We start from the raw sequence: 19,062 nt of genomic DNA on the forward strand, positions 1-19,062 counted from the left end.
AGTGACAGTTATTACCAGTAAGTATCTCGACACCCCAATGTCATTGCCACTGTCTACAACCTGCCAGAAGGCTTCTCCTCAGAAAGTGTGATCATTATTAGTTTTCTCTAACTCACCAAAGCATGAGAGCCATGATATGGGTGATCCTGGGAGCCACTGACACTTTAAATTGGGACTTTTAAGTCTCTAGGCCAGAGGTCTCAAAATGGTAGTTTCAGGGCCACATATACTTACATATTTATTTTGGTTTAAACCAAAATTGACTTTTTTAATGTCTTACAGTACGAATTAGCTGGTAAAAGAAAACTAAACTGTAAAAGTATGGAAATGTTACTCAAAAATAAAGATTTGGGGTTTCCCTTGAAACATGGGAAAATCTGCTTATTTGGGCCTCAGTTCCTCCATGACGTAAACTGGGTATACCTGAGTAATGACCACACTCTTTAGGCAGGACACATGTGCTGCAGAGAGAAATCAGGTTTGTGTCCCTGTGCCTGGCCTGTCTCATCACATACTCATAATAGTCCCTGCCCAGTCACTGAGCTGCTGAGGAGGGGTGCCTGCTACAATCTGCTATCCGGTCTATCCTGTCCCCTTTATAGTTCTGTCATTTTGTGTTCTGTGGTTGTGACTCAGCGTCCTGGAGCTAACTTCCCAGCATCACGAGCTCCTCCATGTTACAGCGTTGCAGAGTGACTCCTCGGGCTGTCCTTATAGTGACCAGCAACAATAAGCCTGTCTGATTTTAGCTGCCAATCCCTGATGAGTAGAGTTTACTTACATATTTTCTTTCTCAGCGTCTGTTCCGGCTGCTGCCTGAGAAACTCAGAACCAAGCATCACTCTTGGCTTATACTCCCTGTATCATCAGCACCTTACTCTCATTACCTATCTTAGTAGGCTCCCGAGAGCCTATGAGATGAGTTATCTCATATGCCCGAGTATCACCCCACTTCCAAGGCCCCACCCAGTACCCAGCAGCTCTGATGGCCGAGAAGAGGACTTGATATCCAGCTTTTCTTTATAACAGAATAATCTTCAATAGTGAATAATCAGCAGTAAACCAATGGGTTCATGCTTTAGATTCAGAAGAATTGATTTATAGTAAATAAAACAATTCCATCTAATTCATGACTAAGGCCCAACCAAACGTTTTATAAAGAGAACTAGAATTTTTATCTATCAAGTGAGACTATCAGCCCCAGGAGTGTGAAAGGGCTTCTCTGCGTTAGACACTTAAAGCCCACCTTTGAGAGTTGCGTGGAATCATGTCTCCCTCCATCTTCACTGCTTGTTTCAATGCACTGTTCTGACTGAGGGACACGCAGTGCTGAAGTGGTCAGAGACAAACAATAGGTAAAGTGAGCTCAAACAACTCCAAAGAGCACCGAATTCACTCTTGAAATTAATTTGTGTGTGCGTGTGCGTGCACGTGCACATGTGTATGCATGTATAACCAGCTGACTGTGTGACTGAGAATCCTCTAAGAACAGTCTTCATTAAAAGACATCCATTCCTAAAATATGTTAGTTTGAAGCCGATGTGTGTGTGAGAAAGCAGACTCCCTTTCATTAAGCTTCAACAACTTCCATAAGCAGCAAGTGTGCCCTACTACCAGCAGGAAGGACAAGAGGTGTGGGGAGGAGTGAGTCCCACATGCTTGGTGTGACCTCTTAAGGGGCTTCCTTAAAGAGGTCTCGGCTTTCTCTAGTTGAGTCACTCTATTCTGGCTTTCTGACACCCTCTGACCTAGAACTCTACCAAGTCCTGGATCTTCTTGCCCTGACTCTGCTAGTCTGGATTCTTAGCTGGCCTGCCTGCCTGCCCTTCTGGCCAGTAGACCTCGCTGGCCTCTTGCTCGCTCGGTTCTTATGCCAAACTGCTCCCCAACTGTTCCCTTGCTGCTCGCTTTCCTCACCATCCTCTCCTCTTGGGATACCGTCTATTTTCACTCATGAAGACTTGCCTGCCTGGATGAGGGACTCAAGAGCTCACTTTCCAGGCTGGTTCAACTCCTGGCACAAATTCCACATTGTGCTGCTGCTGCCTAACCCTCTGAGCAGCATTTCTATGAGCCGTATCACAGGAGACATTGCCGGGGAGGAGGTAGCTAGGCAGAGTGCTTATCCTTAGGTGTGAACACATGTGTGGCAAAGCCAGCCAAGGCGGTCGAGGATCAGCTGCCACCTGGAATGGTGACGGTGCTGGGCTGAGCAGGGTTTAATGCCTCCTCTGATCCCACAAGGCATCTGCTCAGGCCCTTTAGCGCTCAGAATGCCCTTTCTTAGGACAGGATATTGCCCAATAATAGAATTTATGGTCTTTAGTTCTGAGCTGTCAATAAAGTCACAGGCTCCTGCAGAGTTCTCCAGGACAGTCTGCTAAGGAATGCTTCTCTTCCTTAGACGCAGCATTAGCTCTCAGATCCCACTGAATGTGTGAGTCTGCTCGGGGTTTCTAAGGCTTCTTTGACAGTACCCAGACCTTGGGGTTCTGTTCTGAGGTAAGGATCATTCATTTCAGGTGGCGGGTTGTAATCATACAGGCTGGTTAACCAAAGTTGTTCTCTTCTGCTTATATCTCAACAGCTACTCTAAGAAACAATAGTGCTCTCAACAGGGACTGGTAGTTATGCCTCACTCAGGAAAAAAAAAAAATCAAGCTAGACCTTCAATAGTTAATTCTCAATCCTCTGCATTTACTAACCCAGGTGCTTTGCTCTCTGCAGTAAGGAGTGATAATCCTGGCCTTTGCTCCCTTCCAAATATGACAACAGGAGTATTTAAAGGTGTTGCCTGTTTATTTAGTTCCTAAAACCTAACAAGTATAGTGCCCATGTGGTAATGCACACATATCAAATACACACCTATGCAATGTGCATGCATACCAACACATGCATGTAGCAAGTATGTATACATACAGTCATAGATGCACAAGCAAATGTCTTTTTAACAAGTACATATGCACACAGGCACAAATGTGTATATAAAAAAAATCATATGTGCACATATAATGCAAAGGCCAAGCCACCCGGCTCACTTTGGCGGGGGTTGGGGTTGGGGCTGGGGTGGGGACAGCACTATATGTCATCAACATGCTAGAACAACATTCAAAGCCTTTTTGGCTATTCTCTTCCAAATGCACTTGCTTTGTGGAGTTCAATCACTGCTCTTTTATATACCTAGCCCTCACATGTTTCAAGGGCGCTGCTCTGAGAAATCTGGGCCACCTGGAAAGGTTTTCTGAAGTGACTCCTTTATTCTTGGGAAGAGGAGAAAGGCAGATTAATCATCTATTGACTCCCCGTTCTTATTACTGGCATAAAGCCCCGGCTTTGCTAAATTTCCTCTTTGGAGCTTCCTAACAAACATACATCACCAGGAGGTGCAGATAACGATCCGAAAGATTAAGCTTTGTCACTCAAATGATAATTAAAAAGAGTATTTTAAACACACTGTAAATATACACAAGCCATCATGAAATCATCAAAACCCCACAGAGCGTGCCACCTCCGGGGTCTATAGATTACCAGGGAGAGGGATATTGATGTTAAGTCCTGCTTGTCTTGGAAGACTGTCATTAACTGTCCCAAGCTTGCTCTTAGCTGGCCACCTGAGCTAGGAGACTCGGTGGAATCTGGCCTTACATCCTAGGGTAAATTAATGGGATTTGGGCTGGGTACTTCAATATGCGTTTAATTGTGATTTCTTTCTATTCAAATCCATGACTCCTGAAATACATATTATCCCAGGAACTGCCAATAAAAACAGAAGTCAAGATTCTCTTGTCCAGCTTTCAAAAACTGATTTCATACCCATAAAAGACTTAGAGCAGATTATTTTCTTCTAAAAATTTTCATTTATAACATGTCATAAGAAGACACCAGCCCGTGTATGGTGGAGGCACCCGGTAGCATCACCTTTCACAAGAAAGAAAAGCTTGTCATCACAGTCTTATTAGGATGTCATGCGATGTTAAACTGGGGAAATATTTCTGTATATTCCAATTAGTGCAGCCATTTACTGGCACGGGCATTAGAGAAACTGCTCCTCTTTAGAAAAACCCGTTCCTCCGGGAGCCAGCCCTTTGTTTGACAACGCAGAGAGTGTTATTTAGAGATTTTAATTGCTCAGTTGATCTGTGGCTGGATCTCAATAATCAAAACAATAAAATTGTTGGTTTTTTTTTCCCTGACAACTGTAATAAAATGCGGGTGGTGGCCCGGGATGCTCGGCCTCACTGGATTGACACTGTCAGATTCTTTCATGTATCTTTTTTAGTCAGAGGCAAAAAGAGCCATTTTTCCAAAGTTAAAATACATTACTAATATCGCTAGTATCAACAAACATTCTGAATATTACTAATGTCTGCATGGGAAATCCAATCTGAATATCTGTAACATTCTATCCTGATTAGTAATAGCAGAGAGCTGCAGTCCTTAATTAAAAAGGAACTAGTCTCAGTCAGCTAGAAAAGGCCTAGTATTTCAAAAGAGGCAAATGTGGACATTTCATAAAGGAAGAAACACAAGTGGCGACAGAATAACAGAAAATGCCTCTGCCTCATTGGCAACCAAGAGAATACAGATGGAATCGCCGACACACACGCCGCTGCCACAGCCTGTGTGCACATGCGCACATCAACCTGTGCTTTCAGTACTGGGGAGGTGCAGGAAGGCAGGCACGCTCTTCGGCTGCTGGGGGATTTATGTGACCCATTCCACCCCTTGGGAGCGCATTTTTCGTGTTAAGTACCAAAAGCTTAAAAAATGGCATGTGTTGACTCAGTCATGTAATTTCTAGAAAACCATCTGAAGGTACCAAAGAACTGGGCGGAGCTTTCGGACCAGGATGTTCAGCCCAGCACTTAGCGGATGGGGTAGCTGGGTGGCCAACATCAGAGGGAAAGAGAATTAGATTAACAGCACCCCTATGCAAGGGCAATCTAGTTCCCATGAGCAAACCATGTTCCCAATATTATAAACCACCACCAACTGCAGGGGCTGCGAACCCAGCTAAGGGACATAGTACCTGCCTTAAGTGTATGAAGCCCTGGGTTCAACACAGAGCCCTGCAAAAACACTGCTCATGTGGGCCTAGTAAGAGGGGAGTGGCAGGAGGCAAGTCAGAGACTACGGTCCTAACTTTTCGTTATACTAACATATACACATTGATGCCTCAGGGTGGCAGGGCTGCCAGGGGCTTACGTGTCATACTTTCCTGGATTTTTTCAGGAACTGTTTTCAATTACCACAGATTACATCTCAGCCTAAGACAGTTAATTAGAAAAGCAAATTTAGAAATCCTGAGCACTGAAAACAGTTCCCACCATTTTCTGTGAATCATTTATCTGACTTCTAATGGACAGTTAGGGCTGAGGGAGCGTCTGGTTGGGAGGAGAGTCTAGGGGAAGCTCCGATATGCTGGATCTCACAGAAACCTGGGAAGGGCGTTTCAAAACACTTCTAAGGGTGGGATGGGAGTTAGGGGGAGCGAGCACAGAGGCCGGAGGAAACCGTCTGGTGTATTAGGTGAAGCCTCTGTGGGACACAGGACAGCCAATAGGAGAAGCACGAAGCAGACCTGATTACTTTACAGTCAATTTTGATTTTGAAATCCCACAAATGGGAACATGTTCCTTGCTCCTGTTAAAAAGAGAGATCCTCCCAGGATCCCTCCCTCCCTTTCTCTGCCCCAGAGCACAGGAGGGAGAGACCTAGGAAGCCCCTTTAAGGCAGCTACTGGCACCCATGCTGGGACCACACGGCTCCCAAATGTGACCTGACTTGGTAGACGTAGGCCTCAGGACTGTTCATTCTGAGACTGACATGAACTGTTTGCCAAAGACTCTCAGAGCAGAGCACACAGAGACTCGGGGTGTCTTGCTAATCCGCTAACTCTGTATCACCCCAGCCTCACCAGCCCCCTCTTCTGCTGGATTCTGTGTGAATGGTGCACGGGCCCTTGTGAAAGCCACCTCTGTGCTCTACTTGTAAGGCCGTGGAGGTGAGCCAGGAGGATGGAGAAGTTAAAACAGAGCTCAGGTGAGCTGGCGACTGGGCTTCTGTTTGAGCACTGACCCGGGCCTTGTGGGTTCTGTCCATGATCATGGCTGCTTTTATGCATTCTACTCCCTTTAAAAAGCTCTTCCTCCAACCATGAATGCTCTTTGTGTCTTTCTTGCTTTTTCTCCCTCCAAGTTGGAACTTTGCATTTATTTATGTTTACTTGTGTGTATGTGTGAGCATGTGTGTGCACACAGAGATCAGTGGACAAAGTGTGAGAGTCAGGGCTGTCCTTCCACCATGTGAATTCTGGGGAATGACCTTGGGTTGTCTATTGGGACATCAGGCTTGGAGGCAGGTCCTTCTACCCAGTGAGCTATCAAGCCGGCCCCAATATTGAAGAATTTTAAAAGCATCAATTTTAAGGAGTCTTAAAAAGGTTTTAAAATTTTAATGTAAAAGTTTTTATTTCTATTTATGTGCATGGGTGCTTTGCCTGCATGTATACCTATGGACCCCTTGTGTGTCTAGAAGCCACAGAGACAGAAAAGGTCATCTGATCCTCTGGAACTTAGAACTGCAGTTTCATGTTGTCCATGGGAAGAATAGCCAGTGCTTTGCTTTGTTTTGTTGTTTTGTTTGAGATAGGTTTTCTTTGTGTAGCCCTGGCTGTCCCGGAACTCTCTCTATAGACAAGGCTGGCCTTGAACCCAGAGATCTGCCTGCCTCTGCCTTCCAAGGGCTGGGATTAAAGGCATGTACTACCACACCCAGCTCAGCCAGTGCTCTTAATTGCTGGACCATCTCTTTATCTTTAATACTTGGGGATCCATGTCCAGTGGCAGGAGGTAAACAAAATGGGCAGTGCTTCTACATGCCTCAGGAGGGAGGGGCAGCAGTTCTGAAATGGGAAGCCCTTCAGGCCCCTCCCCCGGCCATGGGGAAGGCTGGTAGGCAGGAGGAGAGAGGAGGCAGCTACAGCCGGGACAAAGCGCACTCAGCAGCCAGTGTACAAGCCCATGTCTCGCAGCAGGTTTCTGAGTGTGCTTTTATTTCAGAGTTCAAGAGTTTCAAGTTGCAGCGAAGAGCCGATGTCTTCCTCTTCCCTCACTAAAGGCTGCTGTTGGTCCCAGCAGCCACCTGAGTGGAAGGAGGTTTCAGCACGGTTGCCTCGCCAACGGGCTTTCTTGGTGGAGCTTGCTGAGCCACCACGGAATGAGAGCCACCTCCGCTAGCCTTGGGAACCTGCCTAGGAAGCTTGCCCTCTGCATCGGCGGTCATAGCGGCCAGCAGAGTGTGTTGCCTTCCACTGAAGACCAAGTACATGATCCACTGCAGCTAATCAATAGGATAATGGAATGAATCAATAGGAAAGATTTTTAGAAGGTCTTAATTAAAGAAACACTTGCAGATACAAATGATGTCTTCAATCTATTGATAGTGCCAAGGTGAAGGGTTAAACACAAACAAACCATCAACTTTATTTTGCCGGCATGCCTTCCACAAGAGAGCAACCCAGCAGCCTCCTGGCCCCAGGGTTGGCCCATTAATCAGTCCCTTGTCAATTGCAATAGCAACACTGTATGGGACAATTAGTCTATGATCAAAATTTTAATTACTAAACAGCAGCTCCAAACAATGAAAAATAGGCATGGCTACCCTGCTTGGCTTTCCTTTGCTCCTAAAGCTGGGGCAGTGTCCCCTATACAAATTGCTTCTGCACTTCTGCACGCCAAGTCTCCTTCCAATGAGATGCACAGAATTAGAATAATTAAAGAAAGCCTAAATTGATGGATCCCACTTAGGCTGGGAATTCTCCAGTGGGCCTTCTGCTCAAACATGTTACATCAATATTTCTGATTCCCCCGATGGGCCTGCACAAGGTACTGGTTTAAAGAGACATCAATCTGTGATGTCAGCATTTATCTAATGAACCTTCAAAAATCAATGTCTGGGATGCTCTGTTACATGCAATCCCCCCGATTTGTCCACTCTCCTAGCTGTACGTGGCTAAACCTACAGCCATAATGACAGCAAAAGTGTGTCAAGCGGCCGGGCAGAATGGCTAGATGGGATGAGACTGAGAGGAAGGGGGTAGCTTCAACCTGGAGAAATCCAAGACATGGGCGTCAAACAGGAGAGCCATGGTGCTCTTCTCCTCCCGAGGAAGGGATCCGACTTCAGCCAAGCGCGCCCCGGGATGATCCGCTTCTTCGGATCGTGCCCTCCAAACCCACCTCTTCCTTGATGCTCCCATCAATTCCCTGCCTTGCTCCTGACAGCTTTGGTGATTTTCTGCTTCTTTTGGGCTCCTCGACTGGGGCTGCCATTTAGCTCCACTCAACAGGAGGCCATGCTCAGCTTACCCTTGTTAGTGTGTATGCACAGCCCATGGCTAGCCTTCTGCTAACAGCACTCCTTGACGTGGATAGCTTGACACCCTAACAGGCAGAAGAGAGGGCCCAAGTTTGTTTCACTTCTTTTTGCTTCTTTCAAATAAATTGGCTTGAACTGGCTGCCACGAGGTTGAGCTACTTCAAATGCATAACTCGGGTGACAGCATGCCAGTCACAAGGCCAGGGTTAGGCCTGCCTCTCGCACGCACACGGAATCTCCGCTTTTGTTTGCTTCTCTTCTCTCTCTCTTGACCAGAGGAGTCAGCCTTGAGAGCGAGTACGGAGCCTGGGCGGTAAGATGCGGACGGAATGTGCCTCTGACTCCTGTCTGTCTCCCTCAGTGCGGCTTTCTGCAGCCTTGCTCACTGACTTTGAGTCCAATTAAGCTACAATGAAAGGTACCATGATTTCATTTGCTCACATCGTCATGTTTCAGAGGTTCAGTAGCCTGAGAAATGTTCGCTGTCTCTCATTAAGCAGGTTCTGGCAACTGTGTGAAGTCTCTAATTTTGCTGCTTTTCCCACTGTATTCAGCCCTGAAGATGGCTGCCTGTGGGGAGACTCCATGCCAGGCTCCATGTTAGAAAGGCCATCCCACCTTACAGATAAAATATTGCTTGAGAATGTCAGACTCCATGACAAACATGAGGTGTTCTGAGGATTTCTGTCAGGTCTCCAGGGCTTCCTCAGGAGGACACTTTAGCTAGGAGGTTCAAGGGTGGACAGGCACATTCCATGCCAGAGGACTCTGAATGGATGGAGTGATCATATTTACAGAACCCAATAAAGATTTCCAAGGTGTTTATTGAAGTAAACAAGCAAGCAAACAAACAAAACAGTTCTTACTTTAAAAGCCTTGACGAAAAAAATCTGTTTCCATTTGTTCGAGAATAAATCACATTTTAAATTGCATTAAAGAATGCTATATAAAATGAGGTTGACCAGGGAAGTGTGGTGTGTGTGAAACAGCAGAACAGTCAATGGAGCCTTGCTTGGGTTTCTGGAGGATCAAACAGAAAAATAAGACAAAGTGACCCAGAACCCCAAGCCTGCCCGGTCTGTGGACTATGATTATGTTGTCACAATCCCCACTATGCTCTGCAAGTGCCAGAATGGCAGCTGCCATTTACTGACTGCATCCTTCTAGGTACCAGGCACTGGGTTAAAACGCGTACACACACCATCTCATTTAATCCTCTCCAAAACCCATATTCCAGATGAGGACTCTGAGGCCCAGAGAAAAACGTGGATGGCAATAGAAAAAGCCAAAACCAAGCCTAACTCTGAAGTCTAACTCTGAAGCCCTTGTCCTAAGCGCACCATACTCTGCAGTTGGCGGCAAAGGCTGGTGCAATCCCCACCACAGTCCCAAAATGAAAACTGGCAGGTGCACGCTGATAGAGTCATGTCCGCTCTGTGTCCCTTGGGGTGGAGATTAGCATGGCCACCGAGTTAGTTAGTTTCCACCCTGGCTAATGCATTCATTCCGGTGGACAGGGATCTTCTGCCGGCCCAGCCTTACTAATCTTCCCACTTCCAAAAATACTGCCGGTGAGCAGCGGGGATTTGTTTTCTACTAGCAAAAGAGGAGGCCCAGGGAAGAGAGACAATCTGGTTGGTCACTTAACACAGGCAGTGCAGGCTGCATGCTGGCTGCTCTTGGGAAAATTCCAATTTCCAGCGCTGTTTGCTTTATGTTTGACAGTAGTCTCCGCAGCAAGCTTACCCCAGCGCTATGCCACACCCTTCCTTCCCAGGACTACACATCCAGATTATCATCACAGAACTACCAAGGCCTCTCTCTAAGTGGTAAACACCTGGCTCTTTTGAAACACCTACTGATCTCATCTGACACTGCAGAGGCAAAACATGGAACGTTCGTAGGCCCAGGTGGTGAGAAAGGTCTCATCTGGTTGAGAACTGAAGGTCACAGAGGCCCTGGGTCTGGCTGACTATGCCAAACCCCCGAATCCTAGAAGATTAAAATGTAATCAGAGTTCTTCCTCCTACCTCAGGGACACAAGATCTAACATTCCTTTAAAAAAAAGAGAGAGATAAGTTTAATTAATGTATGCATAAAAATAGCCATGGTAAAAAAAAATGCTTTCATTTTCCTGGGTAATTTTTCGGGGAGTGCATGCATATGGTTGCTGTTATTGCTTGAAAGATAGAAAGATGCTTAAGCCTGCAGCAGTCAAAGGTTTACAAGACGAGGGCTGCTGCTCTCTGCCTGGCCCCGGGAAGGGTGTGATGAACACGATCTGAAATCAATATCAGGGAACAGTTACTGCATCTCAATATTATTTGCGGAGATGGGCTTCTGGGAGGAGAGCGGGTAAGAGAGATATGTCAATAGCTTTAACGAAGCACTCCACAGCCATGCACAAAGGGAGGTCAAATAACTATCAGCCGACCAATCCCAATTGTAAGTAGTAAAAATGATAAAATCAATATTATTAAATAAAAAGTTAGCACCGCTATTGAACCCTCTCATGATCTTGGCAGAGCCTGGCTGCAAACGAAGGAGGCCCTTTTCCCATCTCTTTGCTGGTAAGCGGTGACGACGGTGAGCATCCGCACCCAGGAATTTTTCACCTGTACACTGAGCCGCAGGAACCGCTAGGAACCAGTGATCCTTGCCAGTCCTGGTCCCACAGCTGGGCTGATCGCTTTGAGCTGGGTTTTGCCTCTCTGTCCTTCTGGGTGGCAGAGGCTGGACTAATTCAAGGCTCTTGAGGAACAAAGAAAGGACCTGCTTGGTGTCCTTGCCAATCTCAAGATTTAGAAATTTATCAGAAAAAAAAAAATCATGGTGCTGGGGTCGAGGACAAGGGCATTTCAAGAGCAGAGGACTGACCTGCCCTCCTCAGTAGAGAGGTAGTCTCAAAGCCAAAGGCTGTGTTCTTCCCTGCTGCGGCTAATCCTGACTCTGAAAGTGATATGCAGACAGGTACCGAGAAACAAACATTTAGAAAAAGACTGGACAGTCAAAAATGCCCTAGCCCTGCCTATAAGAAGGGGAAATTAAAAAAAGAAGAAGAAGAAAGAAAAAGAAACAAAACAAAACAAAACGAAAGAATGTCTAAGAGCAAGTAGCAGGCAGCCGGTGGGCGAGGCGGCATGTGCTGCTCTGACCCGCATTTAAACACACAGCTGCTTAGCCTTTCGAGCACCAAAAGTTGGCTCCGTGTTTACATTTCATAGAAGCTACTACAGAGAGTAAACAGGAACCTTTGGTGAATTATTTAGCATACAAATAAGCCAGCAAGGAAGACTAAGTAAGCGCTGTGAACTAACTGGATTGAAATATTCCTCTGTAAATAACCCTCCAATCTGGCGCTTTCACGTACAAATACTACATGGAACATTAGACACAACTAGCTTCTAGGGATATTTAGGCTCACTAGAGAGCAATTTTTATGTCTACTGGCATCTGTGGGTAGTGATATGGACTGACTGTTAATATAACCAACATAAAATTTATGTGAACACTCACTGAAATAGCAGCACACTGTCAGACAGCTGGTGGCTGATGCGGAGCACATGCGGGTTTTATATGCACTGCGTAAACTAACCTTTGCAATAAAGATTTAGCAGGTTTATTAGTTTAGGAAATCGCTATAATTAAGGATAATTCATAATGGCCGCTTATCCACTCTCCAGCAATAGCTCGCTTAATTTAGGCTCCATTTCTTTGAGCCATAAATAAGTGAGCTGCTATCTTCTGCACAGATGTGGCATTCAACCTGTTCATGTTGGCTGGTTTTTTGCTTGTGTTTTAATCACAAGCATTAGTAGGTGAGGCTATAAAAAGCCCAAGGTTTGAAATAAAATTAGCAAGGGCTGCACTGGCAAAGTTTATTTTTATCTCCTAGCTTCCTTCCCCCCTCAAAAACAACCTCAGCGCCAAAGATCTAGCCTCCCCTTCCAGAGGTAAGAGCGATTACAAACAAATAATCCTTTAAAGTGTGCTAAAGGGGCTTTCATTTTAAAATCCAAGGAGAGGGAACGTGACAGAGCAATAACGTTAATGAAGGCCAAAGAAATATGAGCGTGACCTCTCTACAGTATTTCCATTTAACTGCGCATGTAATTAAAGCCTGACCTTTGCAAGTGCAGCACACATCGGCTGTGCGGGGCTGTGTGGCAACTTCCCCTGTGATCCGAGCTCCTCTGCAGGGAGACGGGGGACATTTCCACAGTGCAGTGCTGTCTCCTGCCTTCAGGATTGGCCAGGACGCACGGTCACGCGCTTGCTCCCTGTTCCACGGATGGGGATACTCGGTGCTGCCTCTTAGCTACACCTGATGCTCTTCCTGCACACAGCCTCTGACTCTTCCTGCCAGTAGGCATTTTCTGCAGACACCCAGGGCATGAGTCAGCACAAGGTAGCCAATGCCCAAACCCAGGCCCGGATTCTACACCGAACTAGCTGGTAAGTATGCATTAGACATGGGGCAAGCATTCCTTGGCCTGGTTTGAGCAGTCTGCAAAGGGAAGCTTACCCCTCATGCATCTCCCCCAGGGAACTGCAGTGTGATTGACATGGGAATTTGGAGTCATATTAAGAGTGAAGCTATATAGAGACTTAAGATTCGCTTTGTTCTTGAGATTTTCATGACTGTGGAGTTAATCCTGGTGTAATGGGAAGAGTGTTGGTCAAAGAGTCAGAAGATCGGATGTAGTCTGAGCTGTGTCACTCACAGCTACCCTGTCCCCCAAGAGACAGTTAGCCTCCCTGCATTTCAGGGTTCCTGTGTGCAAATGCAGACATTAGTACCTGAGCACCTTCTTTGGGGGCTATTGTTAAAAATCCAGAGGAACGATGCTGACAGCTACTTTCTGGGAGAGTATAAATTCCATGGCGTGTTCCACCCTACTCACTCACTGCAGGTGACGCCCCAGGCCTCGATTCCCCCCCCCCCCCCCCGAAAGTGGAGCTACCTTGCCCACTCACTGTGCTGACAGGACAGAGAGAAGCGCTGTGCACAAGCAACCAGCTAACTCACAAGGGGTGTACCCTCCAATCTGTCCCCCTGACAGCTCCCAAAAGTCCTCAGAATCACTCAGACCAGAGGGGCAAGGACTTGGAGCAGAGACGGAATCTCAAGTATACATGGGAAGTATAAAAATTGCCTTGAGTAGCTGGATCCAAGAGAACCATGGAGGGAGGGTCCATACCGGCTCAGAGTTCTGGAAGGTTTGGCTCCCTAGGCTTGTGTAGAACATCCCTGTGGGTGTGATGAGTGGAGGCGGTGGCTGCCCTCCTCGTGGGGGACAGGAAAGCATAGTGCACGGGGACATACTTGGCATCAAGCACAATCTCCATAGGCCAGTCCCCAGTGACCTACGTCCTCTGCCTAGACCCCACCTAATAAAAGTTTCCAGAACCTTCCAAGCATAGCTTCACAGGCTAGACACTTAAGTATTCAGTACAGGCGTCTATGGGAGTATCTGTGTGTGGCCACTTCATGCTCACATTACAACAGGTGTGATGCTGTGGTCCTAAGAAAGGGCAAAAAGAGTCACTTTAAACAATTGCATCTTTCTCTGAAATACCTTTCCTATTCTCTGAAAGGCACTAAATGCAACTCAGTTTCCTCCACCAGCAGTCTCACCTGGGGAGGAAGAACAAATTGGCCCCAGAGCCTTGTACCTGTCTACCAGGAACGCCTCCCTCAAAGCATTCTCATTGACAGGTTGAGATTGGAGCTAAAATGGAAGAAATGGCAACATTTAACACTTTTTATTGATAAATACCGGTCCTCAGTGTTCACTACCACAGGCACGCGTGCACAAGACAGCAGCAGCCGAGGGACAGGTAGTCTAGTGTTTGGTGTTGGTGGCAACAGCGTGCTAGCTCTGTCTGTCCTCAGTGTCTTTGCCTTGGTGACCCAACGAGAGTGGCCAACGAGAACAGGTGGGAGTGAACACAGCTCCTTGTCTGCCAGTCTAAGGAAATGCATGGTCAAGGCCGCCTTCTTACTCCCATTTCGGAGGACGGGGCCCCAAGAAGCAATGTGACCTTAGCTCCTGAGTTAATAAAAACACGACCTGCCGGTTACCTGCCGGTCTTACCTGTCACCCCTGGTGGCAAGTGGCTGACCCTCTTTTTAATTCATGTTGAGGCTTATTTAATCAGCTGTGCACTGGGAGATTTATAACCCATTATGAAAGTGTTCTTGGCAAAATCAGACTCTAATGCCGGGGGAGGGTAAAATGTTCCCAATATATGGGAGCAAGTGGGGTCAGGCAATAGCGGAGCCCTTCTCCAGTCCCATGCTCACACCAAAAGTATTAGCCCAAAATGAGGAACATATTTATCTGGAAAATCTTTTATTCTTTTAAAATAGTTTCCTTCAGGAGTCAAAGTTCATGGGAACATTTACCCAGTCTGGTGCACAAATTGACATCGTTAATAAGGCTTCTTGAAATTCAGACTTTAAATCACAGAATGGTAGGGTCAAAACAAGCCACAGCAAGAACTCAGGGTCAAACAAATAATGCTTTCACTGCGACTGAATCACTTCAACACATTTTCAGAAGAAGAAGAAGAAGGAAAAAAAAAAAACAAAACCCTAGAAAGGAGAAGGCTGGGGTTTTCTGAAGCAACACCTGGCTCAGCTCACCGCACAGCATCTGGAGGAAGTAACACTGGGGCCCAGGACAGCAGGAACAGGCCAGCTTCACGCCATCCTTCTGGAAGAGACAGAGCTCCCCAGGGCAAGTGGCCTATGTTAAAGTTCCAGGTAAAGCCAGGCACATAGGGCCAAAGCAAGGGCATTTCCACGGTCAGGGCAGGAGACAGAAGAGAGAGCAGAGACAGAGAGAGGGGACTTGCCTGGCAAAAAAAAAAAAAAAAAAAAAACAAAAAAAAACAAAAAACAACCCAGCTCCTTACTATAATACCCCCATCCCCCGTATGAGCTTAGCAGGGCCTGGTAGCATATACCTGTAACCCTGGCTACTCGGGAAGATCCCAGGTTTAAGGCCAGTCTGCCCAACTCAAGTGAGACTCTGTCCAAAAATGAAATGAATAGAGGGCTGGGAATGTACCTTAGTGGCAGGCAAGGCGCTTGGCATAGCACGTGTACACCCACCATCTTCCTACGGCTGCCATAGAGCAGATGCTAGCCTCATCCTTTGTGGCCACTCTCACATCCCACCCGCTGCCAGGATCCAGGACCGTCCCACTTGAAGCTTTTGGATTCAGACACAATTATGCTTGCTCTGGGGTCAGAGTGCTCTTTCTGATGAGAGGGAAGCAAAACCTCTAGTGGCTGTTCCAGTTCCCGGCCTGTCTAGATCCCCGTGGGTGGGGACAGAGCAGGTTCCACCTGGTTCACAGCTCTCCAGGAAGACCCTATCAACACGACCAGAGGTTCGCTATTAACTAAAACAAAGATGGCGTACTTTTGCCTGATACCAGGGACTCTGACACTGTGGTGTGTGGTTCATCTCTGTAGCCTGAATGGGAGATGGCAAGTCAGGCAGTGCCCCCATATGAATTCCTCCTGCTGAAGCAAAGTGTATTCCACTCAGCATGGCAAACTGTCCCGGCATGAAGATAAACTCGAGGATCCCTGCTTCTGCCTGTCCTTTGCCTGCTGTCCCCAATGTCAGCAGCTTCACAGTAATACTGTCTGTCTGCACAACCCAACTCATTTGATTTGCAGATGGGGACCCCTATTGGTATGAGAAAAATCCCAGGAAGAACGGAAACCAGCCAGCACTTCTTAACCAAGTGTGCCTGAATGTACCAATGAACAGAGCAGCACCCACGGTTCCACGGTGGAAAACAGAGACACAGCCTTCAAATGCTCTTCTCTTCCACCGCATCACACACACACACACACACACACACACACACACACACACACACGCTCAGGAAAGCCACCCCCGGGCTCTGGAGTTAACCTCTCCCGACACCCCAGGGGCAGGCACGTGAGTGCGCACGCCCACTTCACTGGAGCAAGCTGCGGTGTTACCAGGGTGGCAGTCCATCTCCTCGCTGACAGATCTCCGTGTTGGGCAGGATTTCCAATCCTTCATGACTATCTATCTGTCACCGCAGGTGAGTGGTGGCACTCAGCCTGATCCCCAGCCACTTTCACAGTTACTTATCTGTCTTTATGGATTCATCCTGTGTGTCAAGCCAGCGCATAACAGCATTACTGTCAGGGTGACAAAACTGTCCCCAGAGTGCCACAAATGATTCTCTCTCCTTATGGCTGCTAGCAGACGGAACAGCGACAGTACCTCCTCACTCATCCCTCTCCCGCTCTCCCCGGGCCCACATCTCCTGCAGGTAGAGCTGGCTACTGATGGGTGTGACTGAGAGGGGAGAGGGGGCGGGCTCTCCGTGAGGACCCAAGCTTTTGTCACTCTCTCTTGGGTGTGTCCCTGACATGTTTGGATGCTTGGTGCAGTGAAAGGGAGATCCCCCTATTCATGTTCCTGTCTCCCCCCCCCCCACCCCAACATGCGCTATACAGTGAAGGGATGGAGGCCTGGGAACTGCTAACCCTGTAAATCCCAACAGCGGTGGCAAGCTGAGATGTTTAGCGTCCTCATTACTGGGGACAGGAATACCAACTGGAACTAATAGTAAATAAGATTCAAGAGCACTTTGGTTTGCCAGATGATTTGTAATCATTTTGATGAGTTGACTGCTTCGAAAATAACATCTCATTTCTTTTCTGTTTTTTAAATGGAGCCCGGGTTCCGTTTTTCCTCCGTGGCCTTCCTTCAAAATGTAATTTTGACAGCCAATGTGGATGCCTGTGGCCATGTTCCTCGGAAGGAAGGGGTTTTGCTTCTTCTTTATTTTAATTCCACAACAGCATGGAAAACTAACACATCAGGGAGAAGCCGGAAACTGTACTGGCGCCAGGCGAGGATGCTACTGTTAGGAGCGGCTGGTCCTGGGCCGGGGATAAGATCATTTCCCAGGCTTGCCCAGCATGGCTGTCTAATGCCACTCAACAGTTTCACAGATCCCCCGGACTCGGGGTCAGTGGAGCTGAGAGGGCAGGCACGTTGTACTTGGGGGCTCCACTAAGTGTTGGGAAAGTAGGTACTCAACAAGACACCATTTGCCAGGTGAGGCTGGGATGAAGGTGGGTTGGAAGGCTTGGCTTCCCCTTTGGAAGGTCAAGTGAGACGCAAGAGCATGTGTGCAGGTGCACACCCACAAACATACCTGCAGTTCAGGCATGCCTCTAACTCAGCTTTGCCCTCACCCCAGTGAGGCTTCGCTGAGGTGTGTTTTTTTTTTTTTTTTTTTTTTTTTTTAAATAGGTTCAAGCTGATTCCTGACACTGGGAAAACAAACCTAAAAGCAATTTAGAAAACACCTGCCCGTGAAGTCAGATGGCAAAATATCTAAAGCTTCTCTGGAAATCTGTGACCTCAGAGGCTGACATGGTTTGATGGGAAATTTAATGTAATAGGCTGCGAAAGCCAAGAGGCCTGTTGTCAGCAATGAAGTCTGAAAGTTAGCAGAATTAATAACGCTGTACAATGGAAGAGCCCTCAAGGGACAAGGCTGCAGAACCAGGGCAGTGGGGAAAAATGACTTTTGAAGTCATTTCACTATGACATTCTGTCATCACTGCTAAACGGAAATAAAAAATCGTCCGAATCACCGTGTGTTTCTTTGTGTGTCCTTCCCTTATCTAATATAAAGTAATAACACCCCACCCAGGCTGGGCAGGGACCCTCAAGGGATTCCTAGAGCTCCATTTTGAATGGCTAAATACAATCAGAATAAATGCAAGTGGGAGTCTGTGCAGCAGAGAGGGATGCCTGGGCGGCTGCCCATCGAAAGCCAATAAATCTCAATGCTTCAACAAGAGATGAAAATGGTTATCTCATCATTGCAGTGCTGGGGTGAGATCCTCTCTGAGCCAGAGTATTTTTATAGATGATTTATGTCTGCGAAGGATAGTTATTTAGCAAAATGGCAGATAATGATGAATAGAAAGGCAACATGAAGAGCAGCAAGGGAGTGGCGCTTCGCAGCCGCCACGGCCCAGACCAAATACCTCCATAAAGTACGTGCCAGGGATAACTGCCACAATACTGAAACTGGCGTCCCTCGCCACCGGCAGGGACGACGCACAAATGAGCAAGTCTCATTCTGCAAGTGCGCACAAATGAGCAAGTCTCATTCTGCAAGTGCCTGCTCTTTGTTGTTCTAGAATGCATTCCCTGGGAGTCTGCTAATTTTCTCAAAAGCATACTTTGTATCTGTAGAGGAGCAGGCATACCTCGGAGCCAAGTTCTAGCACAGCCTCTCCTTTAGATCCTGCTTTAGATCCTGCTTCAGTCCCTTACCCTTCTAAACCTTAGTTTCCCCATCTGTGAAATGGAGACAATAGTGTGAGCGGCTGACCTTTGTGAGAATTAAACAGGATCATCCATAGTGAGTGCGCTTACCACGATGGTGGGCTTTGAGTTACTGCCGCACCATGGCCATTCTCCTGAGACAAGCCTCCTGGAGAATTATTATATTTTCATTTTGTCTGCCCTCTCCACTAGCCGCTGCCTTCTGCTGAACCCAGAGTGAGAGTCCTGTAGTTCACTGGCTAGGCTGGGGCCAGCACCCACCCAGCTTGATTTCTGACTGCTCTGTCATCTCAGTCCTCAATTCTCAAGGCAA

General features: G+C 47.2%; 1 protein-coding gene and 1 long non-coding RNA gene across 3 annotated transcripts in view; one reads left to right on the forward strand and one right to left on the reverse strand.

The window, feature by feature from the left end:
* Window positions 1-19,062, reverse strand: part of Fto (FTO alpha-ketoglutarate dependent dioxygenase) — a 351,507-nt gene that overhangs the window by 26,100 nt on the left and 306,345 nt on the right. The gene's annotated exons all lie outside the window — the stretch shown is intronic.
* Window positions 12,274-18,088, forward strand: LOC115031759 (uncharacterized). The gene is made up of 3 exons (XR_003837422.2): window positions 12,274-12,332; window positions 12,626-12,834; window positions 17,700-18,088. It is a non-coding gene; the product is annotated as an uncharacterized LOC115031759 (long non-coding RNA).

The sequence above is a fragment of the Mus caroli genome, unplaced genomic scaffold (genome assembly GCF_978045245.1).
Source record: "Mus caroli unplaced genomic scaffold, Mus_caroli_1 scaffold_10, whole genome shotgun sequence".
NCBI classification, from domain to species: domain Eukaryota; kingdom Metazoa; phylum Chordata; class Mammalia; order Rodentia; family Muridae; genus Mus; species Mus caroli.